The 18,485-nt window shown below is 36.6% G+C and overlaps 1 long non-coding RNA gene across 1 annotated transcript; it reads right to left on the bottom strand.

Annotated features, from left to right (window-relative positions):
• Positions 1 to 430: 430 nt before the first annotated feature.
• LOC129657142 (uncharacterized) lies at positions 431 to 17,975 on the bottom strand. Its single transcript, XR_008716556.1, has 3 exons — positions 17,814 to 17,975; positions 15,114 to 15,191; positions 431 to 852 (listed from the first exon to the last, which is right to left on the bottom strand). It is a non-coding gene; the product is annotated as an uncharacterized LOC129657142 (long non-coding RNA).
• Between the last annotated feature and the right edge of the window lie 510 nt (positions 17,976 to 18,485).

The raw sequence follows: 18,485 nt of genomic DNA, 5'->3' as shown, positions 1-18,485 counted from the left end.
TTCCATTCAAGTAATGTCAATATTCAAAATCTTTTGCCAGAAACACATTTTTAATTTGTCTGAAGATGTACTATACTTAGTCACTCAGCTGTGTCCACTCTTTGCTACCCCATGGACTGTAGCCTGCCAGGCTATTGGTTGGAGAGAAAGAACAACAGCCAAATATAATGTCTAGATCCAAGATTGAGGAGCTAAATGGATAAGGATGAAATTTACTAACCCAGAAAACACAGAAGAAGAAAAAGTTTGGAGTTAAAGATGATAAGAGGCCTTAAAAATAACCAAGCTAAGATGTCCAATAGGCTGAAACACATGCTTGAGTTTCTGTTCAGGAGTCTGGGCTGTGAAAAAGTCTTGAAAATTGCTTAGCAAAATACGTAGTACATAGTGAACATTCAATAAGAGTCAACTACTTTTATTAATAGTAATATTGAGTGCTTAGAAATGTAACCAACACAGAAAAGACTCTAAGAGAACTAAAGCCAACCAGACATTGAAAAGTTATTCATTTTTGAAATGGTGGTAAATTTATGCCCAATGAAAATATAAACAAAATCCATTTTTTTTTAATAAGGAAATTTCCTGTACTCTTATGCCTCAGGTGGGAGCATCCTAGTCAAGGCTTCCACTAATTGTTTAACTTCTGGTAACATACACTTCTCTCCTGTAGTTAGTCAATTGGTTCTCAAAGTTTTCCAGGCCTTAGCTTTAATCTCTTTTAGTAATGAAGAATGATGTCATCATCATGGCAGAACCGAGTTTCCTACCATCTTCCCACTAAAGAACATTGATGAACAAAGACAAGAGATTCTTTGTGCAAATCCAGGAGTCCAGCACAGATATTCCAGCACACTGTTAGATAAACAAACAAAAAAAAAACAAAATTGGATGCATTGAAGAGGGTAAGAGGAACAGTTCGCCTTTATCTACATGACCCCTTCTCCCAAAGGCAGCATCACTCTGATACCAAAGCCAGATAGGAACACTAGGCAAAAAGGAAACTAGAGGAAAGCATCCCTAATGAATATAAATGTAAAACATTTTAGCAAAATTCTAGCAAACTGAACTTAACAGCACATTAAAAGGATCATACACCATGGTCAAGTTGGATTAATCCCTGGGATTCAAGAATAGTTCAACATCTGCAAATTAATCACTATAATATACCACATTAACAAATGAGAGACATAACTTATATGATCATTTCCATATATGTAGAAAAAGCATTTTGACAAAATTCAGCATTCTTTAATAATAAAAACTCTTAAAAGTTGTGCATAGAAGGAATATACCTTAACATAATAAAGACCACATATGAAAATCTCAGTTAACCACCTGCTCAGTGTTAAAAGTTGGATTTTTTTCCTCTAAGATGAAGTGTCTCTGTTTACAGATGATATCATTTATATGCAAAAATTCTAATGCATCTACCACAAAACAGAACAGTTAGCCTCACTGGATACCTAAGAGATAGTTTAGTTCCACACAACTACAATAAAGTGAATATCCAATGAAACAAGTCACATAATTTTGGGGGGTTTCCAGTACATATAAATGGTATACTTACACTATATTGTACTCTATTAAGTTTGCTATAGTATTATGTTTAAAAAACAATAAAAATAGCTTGGATATGAAACATACAATGTGAGGAATATAGTCAATAACTACATAATATCTTTTGTATGGTGACATGTTGTAAATGAACTTATCATGATGATCAGTTTGAAATGTATAGAAATACTGAATCATTATGTTGTGCAGTTCAGGAACTAATAGTGTTATAAATCAATTAAGGAGGGTTCAGGATGGGGAACACATGTATACCTGTGGCGGATTCATTTTGATATTTGGCAAAACTAATACAGTTATGTAAAGTCTAAAAATAAAATAAAATTAAAAAAAAATTAATTAAAGGATAATTGCTGTACAACGTTTTGTTGGTTTCTGCTGTACAACAGCATGAATCAGCCATAAGGGTATATATGCTCTCTCCTATCTCCCCCATCCCACCCCTCTAGGTCATCACAGAAATAGGCTGGGCTCCCTGTGTTATATAGCAGCTTCCCACTAGCTACTACTTTATACATGGTAATGTATATATGTCAATTCTACTCTCTCAATTTGTCTCACCCTCTTTTTCCCCACTGTGTCCAAAGACTGTCTTCTAGTTCTGTGTCTCTTATTCCCATCCTGCAAATAGGTTCATTGGTACCTTTTTTCTAGATTCCATATATATGCATTAGCATGCAATATTTGTTTTTCTCTTTCTGACATAATTCACTCTCTATAACAGGATCTAGGTTCATCCACCTTAGTTCAAATGACACAAATTCACTCCTTTTATTGGATGAGTAATATTCCATTGTATATATGTACCACATCTTCTTCATCCTTTCATCTGTCAAAAGACATCTAGGTTGCTTTCATGTTCTGGTGATTGTAATTAGTGCTACAATGAACACTGGGGTACATTTCTTTTGGATTATGATTTTTTTTTTCAGGGTATATGCCCAGTTGTGGGATTGCTGGGTCATATGGCAGCTTTATTCCTTTTTTTTTTTTTTTTAAGAAAATTCCATACTATTTTCTTAGTCACTGTATCAATTTATAGCCTCACCAACAGTGCAGGAAGGTTCCCCTTCACATCCTTTCCAATGTTTATAGTTTGCTGATTTTTTAAAACAAAATGATAGAAAATGCGATCAGATTTGTGATTACCAGAGATGGAGGGCAAGGGCAGTATTTGGTTGAAGGGGTCAAAAGATATAAACTTCCAGTTAAAATAAATGATAAATAAGCAACAGGAATATAATGTACAACATGGTAAATAATTAACACTTAATTATGCACCATTTGTATGTTTCTTGTACAACACAAATTATATAAGAAAGTTAAGAGAATATCTCATTACAAGGAAAAAAGTTTCTTTTTAATTTTATACCTATATGAGATGATATTGTTGTTGTTGTATGGTTACTAAGTTGTGTCTGACTCTTTTGCAACCCTATGGAAAGTCACCCACCAACCTCCTCTGTCCGTGGGATTTCCTGGGCTAGTATACTGTAGTGGGTTGCCATTTCCTTTTCCAGGGGATCTTTCTGACTCAGGGATTGAACTCAGGTCTCCTACATTGCAGATGGATACTTTACCACTGAGCCACGTGGAAAACTCCATATGAGATGATGAATGTAAACAGAAGTTGTAATAGTCGATTCATGGTATATGTGAATCAAATCTTATGCTATGTATCTTAAACTTATACAGTGCTGTATGTCAATCAGTTCAGTTCAGTTCAGTCACTAATCGTGTCCAACTCTTAGAGACCCATGAATCGCAGTACGCCAGGCCTCCCTGTCCATCACCAACTCTCAGAGTTCACTCAGACTCCTGTCCATCGAGTCAGTGATGGCATCCAGCCTTCTCATCCTCTGTCATCCCCTTCTCCTCCTGTCCCCCATCCCTCCCAGCATCAGAGTCTTTTCCAATGAGTCAACACTTTGCATGAGGTGGCCAAAGTACTGGAGTTTCAGCTTTAGCATCATTCCTTCCAAAGAAATCTCAGGGCTGATTTCCTTCAGAATGGACTGGTTGGATCTCCTTGCAGTCCAAGGGATTCTCAAGAGTCTTCTCCAACATCACAGTTCAAAAGCATCAATTCTTCGGTGCTCAGCTTTCTTCACAGTACAACTCTCACATCCATACATGACCACTGGGAAAACCATAGCCTTGACTAGACGGACCTTTGTTCGCAAAGTAATGTCTCTGCTTTTCAATATGCTCTCTAGCTTGGTCATAATTTTTCTTCCAAGGGGTAAGCATCTTTTAATTTCATGGCTGCAGTCACCATCTACAGTGATTTTGGAGCCCCCCAAAATAAAGTCTTACACTGTTTCCACTGTTTCTCCATCTATTTCCCATGAAGTGATGGGACCAGATGCCATGATCTTCATTTTCTTAATGTTGAGCTTTAAGCCAACTCTTTCACTCTCCTCTTTGACCTTCATCAAGAGGCTTTTTAGTTCCTCTTCACTTTCTGCCATAAGGGTGGTGTCATCTGCATATCTGAGGTTATTGATATTTCTCCTGGCAATCTTGATTCCAGCTTGTGCTTATTCCAGTCCACCGTTTCTCATGATGTACTCTGCATAGAAGTTAAATAAGCAGGGTGACAATATACAGCCTTGACGTACTCCTTTTCCTATTTGGAACCAGTCTGTTGTTCCATGTCCAGTTCTAACTGTTGCTTCCTGACCTGCATACAAATTTCCCAAGAGGCAGATCAGTATCCCCATCTCTTTCAGAATTTTCCACAGTTTATTTTGATCCACACAGTCAAAGGCTTTGGCATAGTCAATAAAGCAGAAATAGATGTTTTTCTGGAACTCTCTTGCTTTCTCCATGATCCAGTGGATGTTGGCAATTTGATCTCTGGTTCCTCTGCCTTTTCTAAAACCAACTTGAACATCTAGAAGTTCATGGTTCACATATTGCTGAAGCCTGGCTTTGAGAATTTGAGCATTATTTTACTAGCATGTGAGATGAGTGCAATTGTACAATAGTTTGAGCATTCTTTGCAATTGCCTTTCTTTGGGATTTGAATGAAAACTGTCTTTTCCAGTCCTGTGGCCACTGCTGAGTTTTCCAAATTTGCTGGCATATTGAGTGCAGCACTTACACAGCATCATCTTTCAAGATTTGAAATAGCTCAACTGGAATTCCATCACCTCCACTAGCTTTGTTCGTAGTGATGCTTTCTAAGGCCCACTTGACTTCACATTCCAGAATGTCTGGCTTTAGCTGAGTGATCACATCATCGTTATTATCTGGGTCATGAAGATCTTTTTTGTGCAGTTCTTCTGTGTATTCTTTCCACATCTTCTTAATACCTTCTGCTTCTGTTAGGTCCACATAATTTCTGTCCTTTATCAAGTTCATCTTTGCATGAAATGTTCCCTTGGTGTCTCTAATTTTCTTGAAGAGATCTCTAGTTTTTTCCATTCTCTTGTTTCCCATTCTCTATTTCTTTGCATTGATTGCTGAGGAAGGCTTTCTTATCTCTTCTTGCTATTCTTTGGAACTCTGCATTCAGATGCTTATGTCTTTCCTTTTCTCCTTTGCTTTTTGCTTCTCTTCTATTCACAGCTATTTGTAAGGCCTCGCCAGACAGCCATTTTGCTTTTTTGCATTTCTTTTCCATGGGGTTGGTCTTGATCCCTGTCTCCTGTACAATGTCACAAACCTCAGTCCACAGTTCATCAGGCACTCTATCATATCTAGTCCCTGAAATCTATTTCTCACTCCCACTGTATAATCATAAGGGATTTGATTTAGGTCATACCTGAATGGTCTAGTGGTTTTCCCTACTTTCTTCAATTTAAGTCTGAATTTGGCAATAAGCAGTTCATGATCTGAGCCACAGTCAGCTCCTGGTCTTGTGTTTGTTGACTGTATAGAGCTTCTCCATCTTTGGCTGCAAAGAATATAATCAATCTGATTTCAGTGTTGACCATCTGGTGTTGTCCATGTGTAGACTCTCCTCTTGTGTTGTTGGAAGAGGGTGTTTGCTATGACCAGTGCATTTTCTTGGCAAAACTCTACTAGTCTTTGCCCTGCTTCATTCCATATTCCAAGTCCAAATTTGCCTGTTACTCCAGGTGTTTCCTGACTTCCTACTTTTGCATTCCAGTCCCCTATAATGAAAAGGATATCTTTTTTGGGTGTGAATTCTAAAACGTCTTGGAGGTCTTCATAGAACCGTTCAACTTCAGCTTCTTCAGTGTTACTCGTTGGGGCATAGACTTTGGTTACTCTGATATTGAAATGGTTTGCCTTGGAAACGAACAGAGAACATTCTGTTGTTTTTGAGATTGCCTCCAAGTACTGCATTTCGAACTCTTTTGTTGACCATGATGGTTACTCCATTTCTTCTGAGGGATTCCTGCCCTCAGTAGTAGACATAATGGTCATCTGAGTTAAACTCACCCATTGCAGTCCATTTTAGTTTGCTGATTCCTAGAATGTCAACATTCACTCTTGCTATCTCTTGTTTGACCACTTGCAATTTGCCTTGATTCATGGACCTGACATTCCAGGTTCCTATGCAATATTGCTCTTTACAGCATCGGAACTTGCTTCTATCGCCATCCACAACTGTGTATTGTTTTTGCTTTGGCTTCATCCCTTCATTCTTTCTGGAGTTATTTCTCCACTGATCTCCAGTAGCCTATTGGAGACACCTACTGACCTGGGGAGTTTCTCTTTCAGTATCCTATCATTTTGCCTTTTCATACTGTTCATGGGGTTCTCAAGGTAAGAATACTGAAGTGGTTTGCCATTCCCTTTTCCAGTGGACCACATTCTGTCAGGCCTCTCCACCATGACCCACCCGTCTTGGGTGGCCTCATGGGCATGGCTTGATTTCACTGAGTTAGACAAGGCTGTGGTCCTAGTGTGATTACATTGACTAGTTTTCTGTCAATAGTTGTGTCAATAGAACTGGAAGGAAAAATATTAAAAACAGGATTGTTTAAAAATAATATTCTTGGGAAAATGACCCCATTGGACTTGCTTGATAAGTGTTGGCAAGGATGTGAATGAAAAGAAATCCTTCTGCATTGTTGGTGTTGGCGGGAATGTAAACCAACCAGTACAACCACTATGGAGAACAGTATGAATTTTCATCAAAAAATTGAAAGTAGAATTATTATGTGATCTAGCAATCTTTCTGGATAAATTTTTGAAAGAAATGAAATCAGTATCTTGAAAAGATGTTTCCAGTCTCTCATCTTAATTGTAGAATTATTCCCCAAATGCACAAGACATGGAGGCAATCTAAGTGTCCATTGATGGATTTATGGAAAAAGAAAATGTGATATATGTAATATTAATAATAATATTAGAAATGTGATTCATATATAATATATACACACTCAACTATTAAATTAAATCCTGTCATTTGTGACAACATAGATGGACCTAACAGATATTATTCCTAATGAAATAAGTTAAAGAAATATAAGTACTGTTTGATCTCAAATATCGAATCTAAGAACATTGAACTCATAGAAACAAAGTAGAATGGTGGTTTTCAAGGGCTAGGAGTGAGGGTAGGAAAATGTGGGATGTTGGCCCCAAAGTACAAATTTGCAGTTATATGATGAATTTATTCTGGGGACCTAGTTTACAGCAATGGTGACTGTAGTTAACAATACTCGATGACAGGGAGACTTCAATTTATTGTGTTTCACTTACTGAACTTCACAGATATTACATTATTTTATAAATTTAAGATTTGTAACAATCCTATATTTTTAGATACTGGTTAGCATTTTGGTTTTTTTAGGCGTTAATACTATCGTACATTTAATAAGCTACAATCTAGTGCAAACATAACTTTTATATTCACTTGGGCACCAAAAGAGTCATATTATTCACTTCACTGACATATTTGCTTTAATGCAGGGATCTAGAACCAAATCCACGATATCTCTGAGGTGTGTCTACACATATTTGAAAGCTGAGATGAGAGTAGATCTTAAATATTCACCACACACACAAAATCATAATTAGCTGGTGGATGTGTTAACTAACTTATTGTAATAGTGTTCTTGCAATAAGTATGTATATCAAATCATCCGTTTGAATATACAAAATAATTAAATTATATACTTTAAATTTACACAATGTTAGATTTAATGATATAACATATTTAATAAATTAAATGTATATTTAAAAACAATATATAACATTATATTTAATAAAGCTAAAAGAAAATAAATTTTTTAAATTTCTCACATTAATGACAGTCATAAAATGACCAAAAAAAATCTTAATCATCTGAAAAGGATAGAATCAAGCAGACACTTAGAAATGTTGTTTACAATAGACAAGGTTAAATCATGAACACCTTTCTAAGGTCAGTGATCAGAAAAAGTCTTTCCACCCCTACAGACACTGAGGATAAGGCAAGATGGGACTAAAACACTGGCATGAGTTGGCATGAAGGATTTCAGTTTCCAAAAGTTTTTCTGTTGTTGGAAATTATATTTATTTTCTGACTATCTGAACTCCTTTTCCAATAATCTTATGTTAAGAGGGCTGATAATCTTACTAGCCCCATATTTCAGACATTACCAAAATTCCAGGAGAAGACATATAGACAGGGAAAAACAAAAATCCTGGAATTAATGACTCAGGGAACTTGTGAAGTGCATTAATGTGACAGTTACATTGTAATGAAATCATTTAGGAAATGTAATGCTGTGGCATCTACCATTTGTTTTCTCCACATCATAAGACCCTCAGCAGAAAAATCTGTATTGGAGGACAGACTAGATTCTTAGTTCAATTAAGAATGTCTTAGTCTTCTTTATAGTAACATCAAGTATTTATTTTTAATCATCAATCATAATGGAAGATCTTATTTTCATTATCCATCATTTATAAAACTAATTCATAAAAGTCATACCCTAGTACTTGGCCAAAAAAAAAAAAAAAAAGGTTTTGCCTTAATGCCACAAATTTCTTAAGGCATTCCATATTCCTCACAAAATATTTGAACTCTTGGGAACACTGTAGTATAACTTTGAGTTTTTTTTTTTTTTTTTGTCAAATAATATCATCCCATTTTGTATGATACTAATTTACTGTATTTCATTTGAATAGCTACTAATGTTCATGACCCCAGTTACAGGAATAAATATATAACCTAGACTTGGACAAGGAAAGCATAATATTTCCCTAGGACAGGACAGCTTAAGGATGGTCATATGACAAATTCAGATTCAATAGAATTCGTTCTAGGATATGAGGAGAATCAGATGGGGAAAAAAAGCAAGTTTTCTTTTATATTTGTCCTCAGAGACTAAAAATCTGATACTAAAGGCAATGAGGTTACCTCCACATAAAGAGAGATATGGTTCTGATGGGATCAGTAGAGCTTCTGGATCAAGCTGTCCCTCATGTTACCCCTGGACTTTTTAGCTTCATAAGCCAATATTTTACTACTGTTCTTTCTGCTTGAGCCATTTTAAGTGCTTTCATCTCCTGTAACAAAAATAATTCTAACCAATAACTATGAGATTTGATCTTAAGAGTGACATGAGTTAACTGTAGAGAACTAAGCAAATTCAGTAACAAGTTCCTTTGCAGTCAAATGGCAAACAAAACACACATATAGAAACCCAAACCACACACCATTTATCTGTTTATATACAATAAATATACTCGTAATTTTGTACATATTTCTTTGAAAATCAATGACAGATGGATATTAAAGAGATAACAGATAGATGATAGATAAATTGATAGAGACAAACAGATTCACTGATGATCTGCCTGGATTGACACATATGTGGTAATCCAAATTTCATCTGGGCTTGGAAAATTCTGATTTTTAACCTTAGCTCTACCACTACTCAGTCTCAGTTTTATTATATGTGAAGTAAATGTGACAGAAATGGAACCTACCTTCTAAGCTTTCATAGGGAATCTGGTGGGCTACATCCATGGGTTGCAAACAGTCGGACATGACTGAGCGACTAACATTCTCACCTAAGTAAGATAGTGCTTGTAAAACTCTGTCTAAAGTGGGTGTTCAGTAAACATTAGATTTTAGGTATTATTTACTCTTAGATGACACTAAGGTAAATATACATCTATTTTTGCTGGATATAAAGAAAAATGGAAAGTCATAATAGGCAAATATAAGACTTTCTTGATTCTTTCTGATTGGACAAAGAGCCAAATCTTACTAGATTTATCTAGTAAAAAATTTATAATTTTTTTTTAATGAAATATAATGTAGTTGCAACCTGGCTATATATATGGCTTTAAATATTTGAATTTGTTATTACCTCTACAGGATGAATTATTTTAGCCTTTGGTTATACTGACTAGAAATGTTTGGAGAATTTAGAGCAGTTTCCATATTCTCTTTGATGTAATTTTTTTTTGTTGTTGTACTAAATAGCCAACCCCTATCTGCAGCAAGATTAACTGTTTTGCTTTTGAGAGAGGAAAGATAACAATGACAACAGCATTTGACATTTTAAAGGGAGCTAGTATTTTGGGACAGGAAAAAGGGAGATGATTTAGAATATGAATCTTCTCACTGTATTCTCATAAGTTTCACTGCCACACCTACCAGCACCTATAAAAAAGTAAGTCACTCCATATATCTAATATTCATCATAATTTATCCCACAAAAAACTAACTTAGATCCATAGAACTCACTTGATACTTTTAAAAAGATAAATACAAAATAAAATCAAAATTATATTCTGTCATTTTAAACATGAAAAATCCTTTATTAAAATTCTGAGATTTTAACACATTCAATAAAGTTTTCCTTCAGCACAAAAGTATTCTCACTTTTTGTCCAGTTGATTTCCACTTTACGTCAGTTTATAATTGAGGGAACATATAAATCCTGATGATAGAAAAATATTCCCATTTGACACATTAGCTTGGATGAAGACTTTATGGTTTGATCTTCACAGCTAAGAATTACATGAACTGTAATAGAAATAAATACTGAAGTAGGAGCTAAGAAATGCAGAGATATGAATGAAAGAAAATGAGACTGTTTTGTTGGATTTACTTTCATTCTTACTGCACTTATAATTTGCATATCTCCATGTTTCCAATTCTTTCCAGGAGCAAGTTGAAAATCAGATATGCAGCTTTATGAAGAAATCTGATCAGTCAGAAGAGAATGTCTGCTTACTTCCTCCCTCCCCCACCAGTTCAATTCATTTTAGTCCTTATTTCTCCAGGAGAATGAAAATAGGAGCTTCTTCCTTTCATCTTCAACTATAATCTCACAGCTGGTGCTGCCAATATTTTTGTCATGAAGATTCTTAACAAAGATGAATTAACTCCAACCCTGCTCTCCTTGATTTTTCCACTCATTATCTGCTTCTTTGCTAAGCCCAGAATCTTTCTGACAATCCATCTGAAAATAGTGTTGTATATTTGGCTCTAAGTATACATAATGAGACCTGGTTTCTGGAGAAGCTAGTGGTGGGGCTGCAAGAGGAAAACTCTGATTCATCTGGTCAGATCAACACACTCACTGAAGCACTGACTCAAGCTTGTCCCCTTTCCTGTGCATCACACAGGGCAGGAATGGACATGGTGGAGCTTCCATTATGCTATTAGGAAGAGGAGGGCAGGGGAGAGAAAAATTAAAGTGAAATGTAAATGGGGAAAAAGCAAGATATGTGCTCTTTCAGTGTCGATATTTTGTGGGCGGATGACCTCAGAACGGAAAGATTTCCCCCTGTAGTTTTGGAGTTAAACTTTCAATTCATTATTTTGGCAATAATAATAATAATAATATAAATAAACATTTGCAATGCTGAATATCATTAAATACCATAAGGTTTATTTGAAAAAAATATATATATAGCACCTTTACATAAAATTAGAAAAACAATGATTTTTATTATTGAGGTAAAATTGACATATTTGTTTCTGATGTACATGATTTGATTTTTGTATATATTGCAAAATGATCATCATCTTAAGACTAACACCAATCACCGTATTTAATTACACATGTTTTTTCTTCTGATGAGAACCTTTAAGATCTACTTTCTTAGCAACTTTCAAATATGCAACATAGAGTTATTAGCTGTAGTCACCATACTGTATATTATATTTCCAGAACTTATTTACCTCTTAACTGGAAGTTTGTTTGTACCTTTTGATCCCCTTCACCCATCTCACCCATTCTCTACCCCTCACCTCTGGCAACCACCAATCTGTATGAATGAGTTTGAGGTTTTTGGTGTTTTTTTGGATTCGACATATAAGTGAGAACACACAGTATTTATCTTTCTCTGTTTGACTTGCTTGACCTAGTACAATATTCTCTAGATCTATCCACACTGTCACAAATAACAAGATTTCATGATTTTTATGACATATCTCATTATATATATATATATATATATATATATATAATATATATATATATTCATCCATCAATAACTCTTAAGTTTGCTCTGATAACTTGATTATTGTAAATAATCCTGCAGTAAACATAAAGGTGCATATATCTTTTAGAATTAATGCTTTGTTTTTCTTCAGAAAAATGCCAGAAAGTGGGATAAGTTGATCATATAGTGATTCTATTTTTAATTTTGGGGGAAACTCCATACTGTTTTCTGTAGTGACTGTACCACCAATTAACATTCTCACCAATAACATACAAAAGTTCCCTTTTTTCTACATCCTTGCAAGTGCAAGTTCAATAACAGGCAAAAATGAACATATGGTACAGAAATTAGGATTATTGTCTCTGGGGAGGAGGTAGTTATAGTGTCTGAGAAAGGACCCAAGGGCAACCTGTAGTATTTGCCATATTCCATTTCTCTATTTGGGTATTGATTCCATGAATGTGTTTCCTTTGTGATAATTCATCAAGCTATACTTGTTTCATTTGATCATTTCCGTATTTACATTATACTTCAAAAATATTTATTTTAAACAAAGCATTAATAAAATAAACTCTAATTAGGACTTTATTTCTGAGAATTAGTTTTGTGAAGTCTTGCCTTACAAAGGAAGCATTTCCAGCAACTCACTGAGACTGCATCAACAAACAGTACAAATCAGGAATCAGGTTACTTAGGTTCTAGTTTCACCCTGATGCAACTAGTTCTCTTATTAGAACTGCTGCTGCTGCTACTGCTAAGTCGCTTCAGTTGTGTCCAAGTCTGTGCAACCCCATGGACAGCAGCCCACCAGGCTCCTCTGTCCACAGGATTCTCCAGGTAGGAATACTGGAGTGGGTTGCCATTTCCTTCTCCACTTGTTAGAAAAAGTCATGTCAAATGCTAGGTCTTTATATCTCCTTTGGAGAAGGAAGGTATTTAAGCTAATCTTTAACATTCCACTGAACTCTAAAAGTCTTGTGGTTCCAAATACTCACCTTATTTAGATGTATGCCAATTTCTGAGTCATGTGAGGCAAAGTCTTTCCTTCTAACCTGGTTACAGTAAAATCCAGGAGGGGAAAAGGTCAGGGTTAAGAAGAACATACTATATGGTATGTTGGCAAAGGGCTTATTTACAAAAGCACATGATATGTTTGTGACATGTGAAATATAAAGATGAATTTTTTTTCTTCCTTACCATGTGACATTTTAAAATCAGAAATAGTGTTTATAGAACCACCTCCCCAATGCCATATCTGTTCAAAACCTTTCTGACCTTTGCAAGCTTAAGTTGTGGAATTCTGAATGTGACTTTAAAAGTAAACTAGTAAAGACTACAAAGATATTTGGCCATGCAGTTAAAAAGACAAGTTTCTGAAAAACCAGAAAACAACCAGATAAGCATCAAAAAATGATAAAGGTCATGTTGACTATAGAACAGATTACTGTTTGATAAAAGAGTTAATTACCCCATATTTCATTTTTAAAAACAAAGCAACCTACTATCTTAATTAAATGCTCAAGATGGGAAAAAAAGTGCCTTTTTTTTTGCTGTTGTTTTAATTCATTTTCTTTGTGACATGAACATGACAATTTGTTGAGAAAAATGTACCCTCTATTTTATTCCTCTCTAAAGTCTGTGCAGGCTGCTGGGGTCTCCTGTATGTTGTAACTCTTGTTTTAGCCACACACAGTTGATGGAGACAGGTAATTAACTTCACTATTGTCTGAAGTTTTCACCATGAGATCACTGTCTGTCAAGGCAGTGTCTTCAAGACCAGGTCCATGTTTCTCACACATAGAGTGATTTGCCTTTTCAAATCTCTGAGTTGGTTTCTTGGGACCCAGTAATGAGATTCCAAATTAGGAAAGAAGTCAAGCCTGTTTTATTGTCACCATGCTTATGTAATTTATATAGAGAGTACATCATGCAAAATGTTGGACTGGATTAAGCACAAGCTGGAATAAAGATTTTGGAGAGAAAGATCAATAACTTTAGATATGCAGATGACCACCCTTATGTCACCACCCTTATGGCAGAAAGCCATAAGGAGAATTAAAGAGTCACTTGATGAAAGTGAAAGAGGAAAGTTAAAAAGCTGGCTCAAAACTAAACATTAAAAAAACTAAGATCATGCCATCCAGTCCCAACACTTCATGGCAAATAGATGGGGAAATAATGGAAACGGTGACAGACTATTTTCTTTAACTCCAAAATCACTGCAGATAATTACTGCAGCAATGAAATTAAAAGAAACTTGCTCACTGGAAGAATAGCTATGACCAACTTAGATAGCATATTAAATAGCATAGACATTACTTTGCCAACAAAGGTCCATCTAGTCAAGGCTATGGTTTTTCCAGTGGTCATGTATGGATGTGAGAGTAGGACTGTGAAGAAATCTGAGCGCCAAAGAATTGATGCTTTTGAACTGTGGTGTTGGAGAAAACTCTTGAGAGTCCCTTGGACTACAAGGAGATACAACCAGTCCATTCTAAAGGAGATCGGTAATGGGTGTTCATTGGAAAGACTGATCCTAAAGCTGAAACTCCAGTACTTCGGCCACCTCATGTGAAGAGTTGACTCACTGTAAAAGACCCTGATGCTGGGAGGGATTGGGGGCAGGAGGAGAAGGGGACGACAGAGGATGAGATGACTGGATGGCATCACCGACTTGATGGACGTGAGTTTGAGTGAACTCTGGGTGATGGTGACGGACAGGGAGGCCCGGTGTGCTGCAATTCATGGGGTCGCAAAGAGTTGGACATGACTGAGAGACTGAACTGAGCGACTGAACTGAGTGAATGTGAAATGAATTTTTCACATTGCCAACTTACCTTACACATTTTCCTTTCAGCCTAATTATTTTAAAAATAATAATAAAAAAAGAACTATTCAAAGAAGATCATACTTTCAGCAACTGGTTTACCTGCCTCTCAAATTGCAGGACACAAAATGTATTCATACAGTCTTAAATTTAGGAATCTACAACTGTATTGTTCCTTGTTCTTCACACAAATTCCTCATTATTTTCTGTTCCTCCCTTTTCTCTCTAATCCCAGTTTTCTTCACCTCCTCAGCACGCCCGTCATAAATGTTTTCAGTCTGAATATTGCAAAAATATCACCAGATAAGGCTTCTGCCACAGTTATTCCAAATTTCCTTACCAGGGTCATTCCAAATTTGGGTTCAAGTAGCCTTGCTGCAGATTGCACTCTCTTGGACTTGTGTTAAACTGCCTTTTACTGGGGGAGGGGAGAAGAGGGAGGCAGTCATGCATTAACTTCTAACAAAAAAGTCTGGGAAAAATTTTATCTACATTTATCCAAATGATAAGTTTACTCTTATACTATTTTTTAACAATAATTGTTATTCTCATGTGAGTTATAAAAGAAATACCAATGATTACAGAAATAATTCAAATTAGACTTCATTGATTTTTCTCTATAGTCTTTTATTTTAATACCATATCATAATTAAGCATTATGCTTATGTCATTATGATTAATGCCAGATCATAGTCACTATGTTTATAATTATTAAACCATGGTTTTAATATTTAAAAGACTGGGCAACTAGACAAATATTAACATATTGATTTCCTTTCTCTAAAAAAGAGCTAAAGGTATGTTTTACTATTTTTATTCTATAACAAAGTTTTAAAATTTTGTTCATTCATTTATTTTATTTATTTAAACAGTATTTATAGAAATTGATGGGTTCAGGGTAGGTTGCCCCCAAATATACCATTTTTTCCTATCGATTATTTTGAATTAAAGTTACTTGAAAATCAGCCAGCGCAAGAAGGACACTACTCTCTATCCCCCGCAAAGCAAAAACAAAACTCCCAAGTGAAAGCCACCCTCTCTGCATCTGGAAGTAGAGAGACATCTTCATTGCCAGAAACAGGGATTCAGCACTGAGAGGCTATGTAAACAAAATCCGCTTAGTTTCCCTGCTAGTTACTATTCAAAGCTAAGTCTCGTTGTCTTTAAAATTCTTCACAAATTTATTGCTCCTTTGTCTAAAAGGAATAAAAGTTGCCTGATTTAGTCATTTCTTTGTCTCATATTTTTATAAACTTCTGTATGTGTGAAATTAAAATATAATTTTCTCCTGTGACTCTGTCTCATGTCAATGTTACTATTATACCCATCAGAAGACCCTAGAAAGGTAGGAGAAAGTTTTATTTCCATAGCAAAACAGTACCATGTGCCAAACATCAATCCAAATGATGAGAAAACCCAGGAAACAACACACCATATCCTTGCCTTTCGGATCTTGGAATCTTAGTGTTAGTCACTCAATTGTGTCCAACTCTTTGTGACCCCATGGACTATATAGTCTGCTAGGTCCCTCTATCCATGCAGTTCTCCAGGCAGGAGTACTGGAGTGGGCAGCCATTCCCTTCTCCAGGGGACCGTCCCAACCCAGGAATCAAACCCAGGTCTTCTTCATTGCTGGCAGATTCTTTCCATCTAAGCCACCAGTGAAGCCCCTTACAATCTTATCTAGGATTAAAGATAGACTTGCTGCTGCAGCTGCTAAGTTGCTTCAGTCGTGTCCGACTCTGTGTGACCCCATAGATGGCAGCCCACCAGGCCCCACCGTCCCTGGGATTCTCTAGGCAAGAACACTGGAGTGGGTTGCCATTTCCTCCTCCAATGCATGAAAGTGAAAAGTGAAAGTGAAGTCGCTCAGTCGTGTCCGCCTCTTAGCGACCCCATGGACTGCAGCCTACCAGGCTCCTCCGTCCATGGGATTTTCCAGGCAAGAGTACTGGAATGGGGTGCCATTGCCTTCTCCCCCATAGACACTACTATATATAAACAGTCAACAAGGCCTGGTGCATAGCACAGGAAACTATACTCAACATTCTGTAATAGTCCGTATGGGGGAAAAAAAAAAAAAAACCCTGGAAAAGAATGGATATATATAGATAGATAGATAAATCCCCTGGAGTAGGAAATGGCAACCCACTCCAGTATTCCTGCCTGGGGAATCCCTTAGACAGAGAAGCCTGGTGGGCTACAGTCCATGAGGTCCCAAAGAGTCTGACAGGACTGAGCACGCACTCACAGCATGAGTTCAATTCTCCTGGGGAGGTTGTTAATAATGCTGATTGTTGTCGTTAAGTACTAGAGAGATTTTAATTCTGAAAACCTGGGGCGAGGTCCCATGTCTACATGTTAGGAGAGCCTCAGGTGATTCTTGTGAAGAGAAAACGTTACGAGACAGCCATCGTTATGAGAGACACTGGCTTTCGGTAATGAAAACTGTAGGCGTTGGATCTTACAGATAACTCTACATCTTTATATTATTCCTTTAATCAGAATAATGTAAAACTATGCAAAAGCAGGGCTAAGAGGGAAACTTAGAGTTGTAAATGTTTACATTAAAAAAAAAAAAAAGGACTAGGGGAATAGTCAAGATGGTGGCAGGACGGCCCTGAGCGCTCCTCCTCTCTCGAGCACACCAAAATCACAATTACCTCGGGACAACCATCTATGAGAAAGACTGAAACCTACCAGAAAAGGCCTTCTACAACTAAAGACAAAGAAAGAAACACAAGGAGATGAAAAGGAGGGGGTGGACTCGAGATACAATCAAATCCCATCCTCCCTGGTTGGGAGACCCATAAACAGGAGAAAAATATCACAGAGGTTCTCCTGCAGACATGAGAGCTCCAAGCCCTACTTCAGGCTCCCCAGCCGAGGGCAGAGGGGTGGGGGACCCTGCACCGGGAAGATGAGCCCCACAGAACTAGGGGAGATAAGAGTCTTCACTCAGAAGGGACATACTAAATCTCGCTGGCACTGAGTCCAAACGCAAAAGCAGTAATTTGATAAAAGCCTGGGCCAGACCTACCTGCTGGTCTTGGAGCCTCTCCTGGAGAAGCGAGGGGTGGCTGCAGGTCACCATGGGGACGGAGACACATATTGGGGAGCATTCAGCCACAGGGCCCTGCGAAGGCTGATATCTTGCCTCGCTAGCCCAAAGATAGGCTTAAAACTCCACAAATGATAGGGACAGAGTAGAGAAACAAATTAGGTAATTAGGTAGTTAATCACACTAGGTGATTTTAAATAGAGAAAAAAGCATGGGAGAGCATTGCATGTTAAGGATCACTCAATAAAGCAGGTTTCCTGAACTATAAAGCCAAGCAAGCTCGCTTAGCAACAAAACCATGCAACACGTTTGAGACAGGAAATATATGGGAACTGTTGTACTGTCTTCCCCCCTCCCCCCAGTTTATTCAAATCGCTATTTACAAAAAATGATACAAGCTTTGAAAAATACAAAATATGTAAAGGACAAAAGGATATCTTCCACCCTCCAAGTACCATTCTCCAAAAGTAATTATAATTGAATTCTGGGGTATTCTTCCATAACTTTTCTATACACAAGTACATATACAAAAATATTTTTTAAATACATACATTGTTCTACAACTTTATTAACCCAGTAAAGTGTTACTGACAAACATCCACATCTGTAGAAACAGATCCACTTTTATTTTAAAAGGCACATGGTATTCTA

This window comes from Bubalus kerabau, chromosome 7, assembly GCF_029407905.1.
Source record: "Bubalus kerabau isolate K-KA32 ecotype Philippines breed swamp buffalo chromosome 7, PCC_UOA_SB_1v2, whole genome shotgun sequence".
NCBI lineage: Eukaryota > Metazoa > Chordata > Mammalia > Artiodactyla > Bovidae > Bubalus > Bubalus kerabau.
Note: the sequence above shows the minus strand (reverse complement) of the source record. Positions and strands in the feature narration are given on the sequence as shown.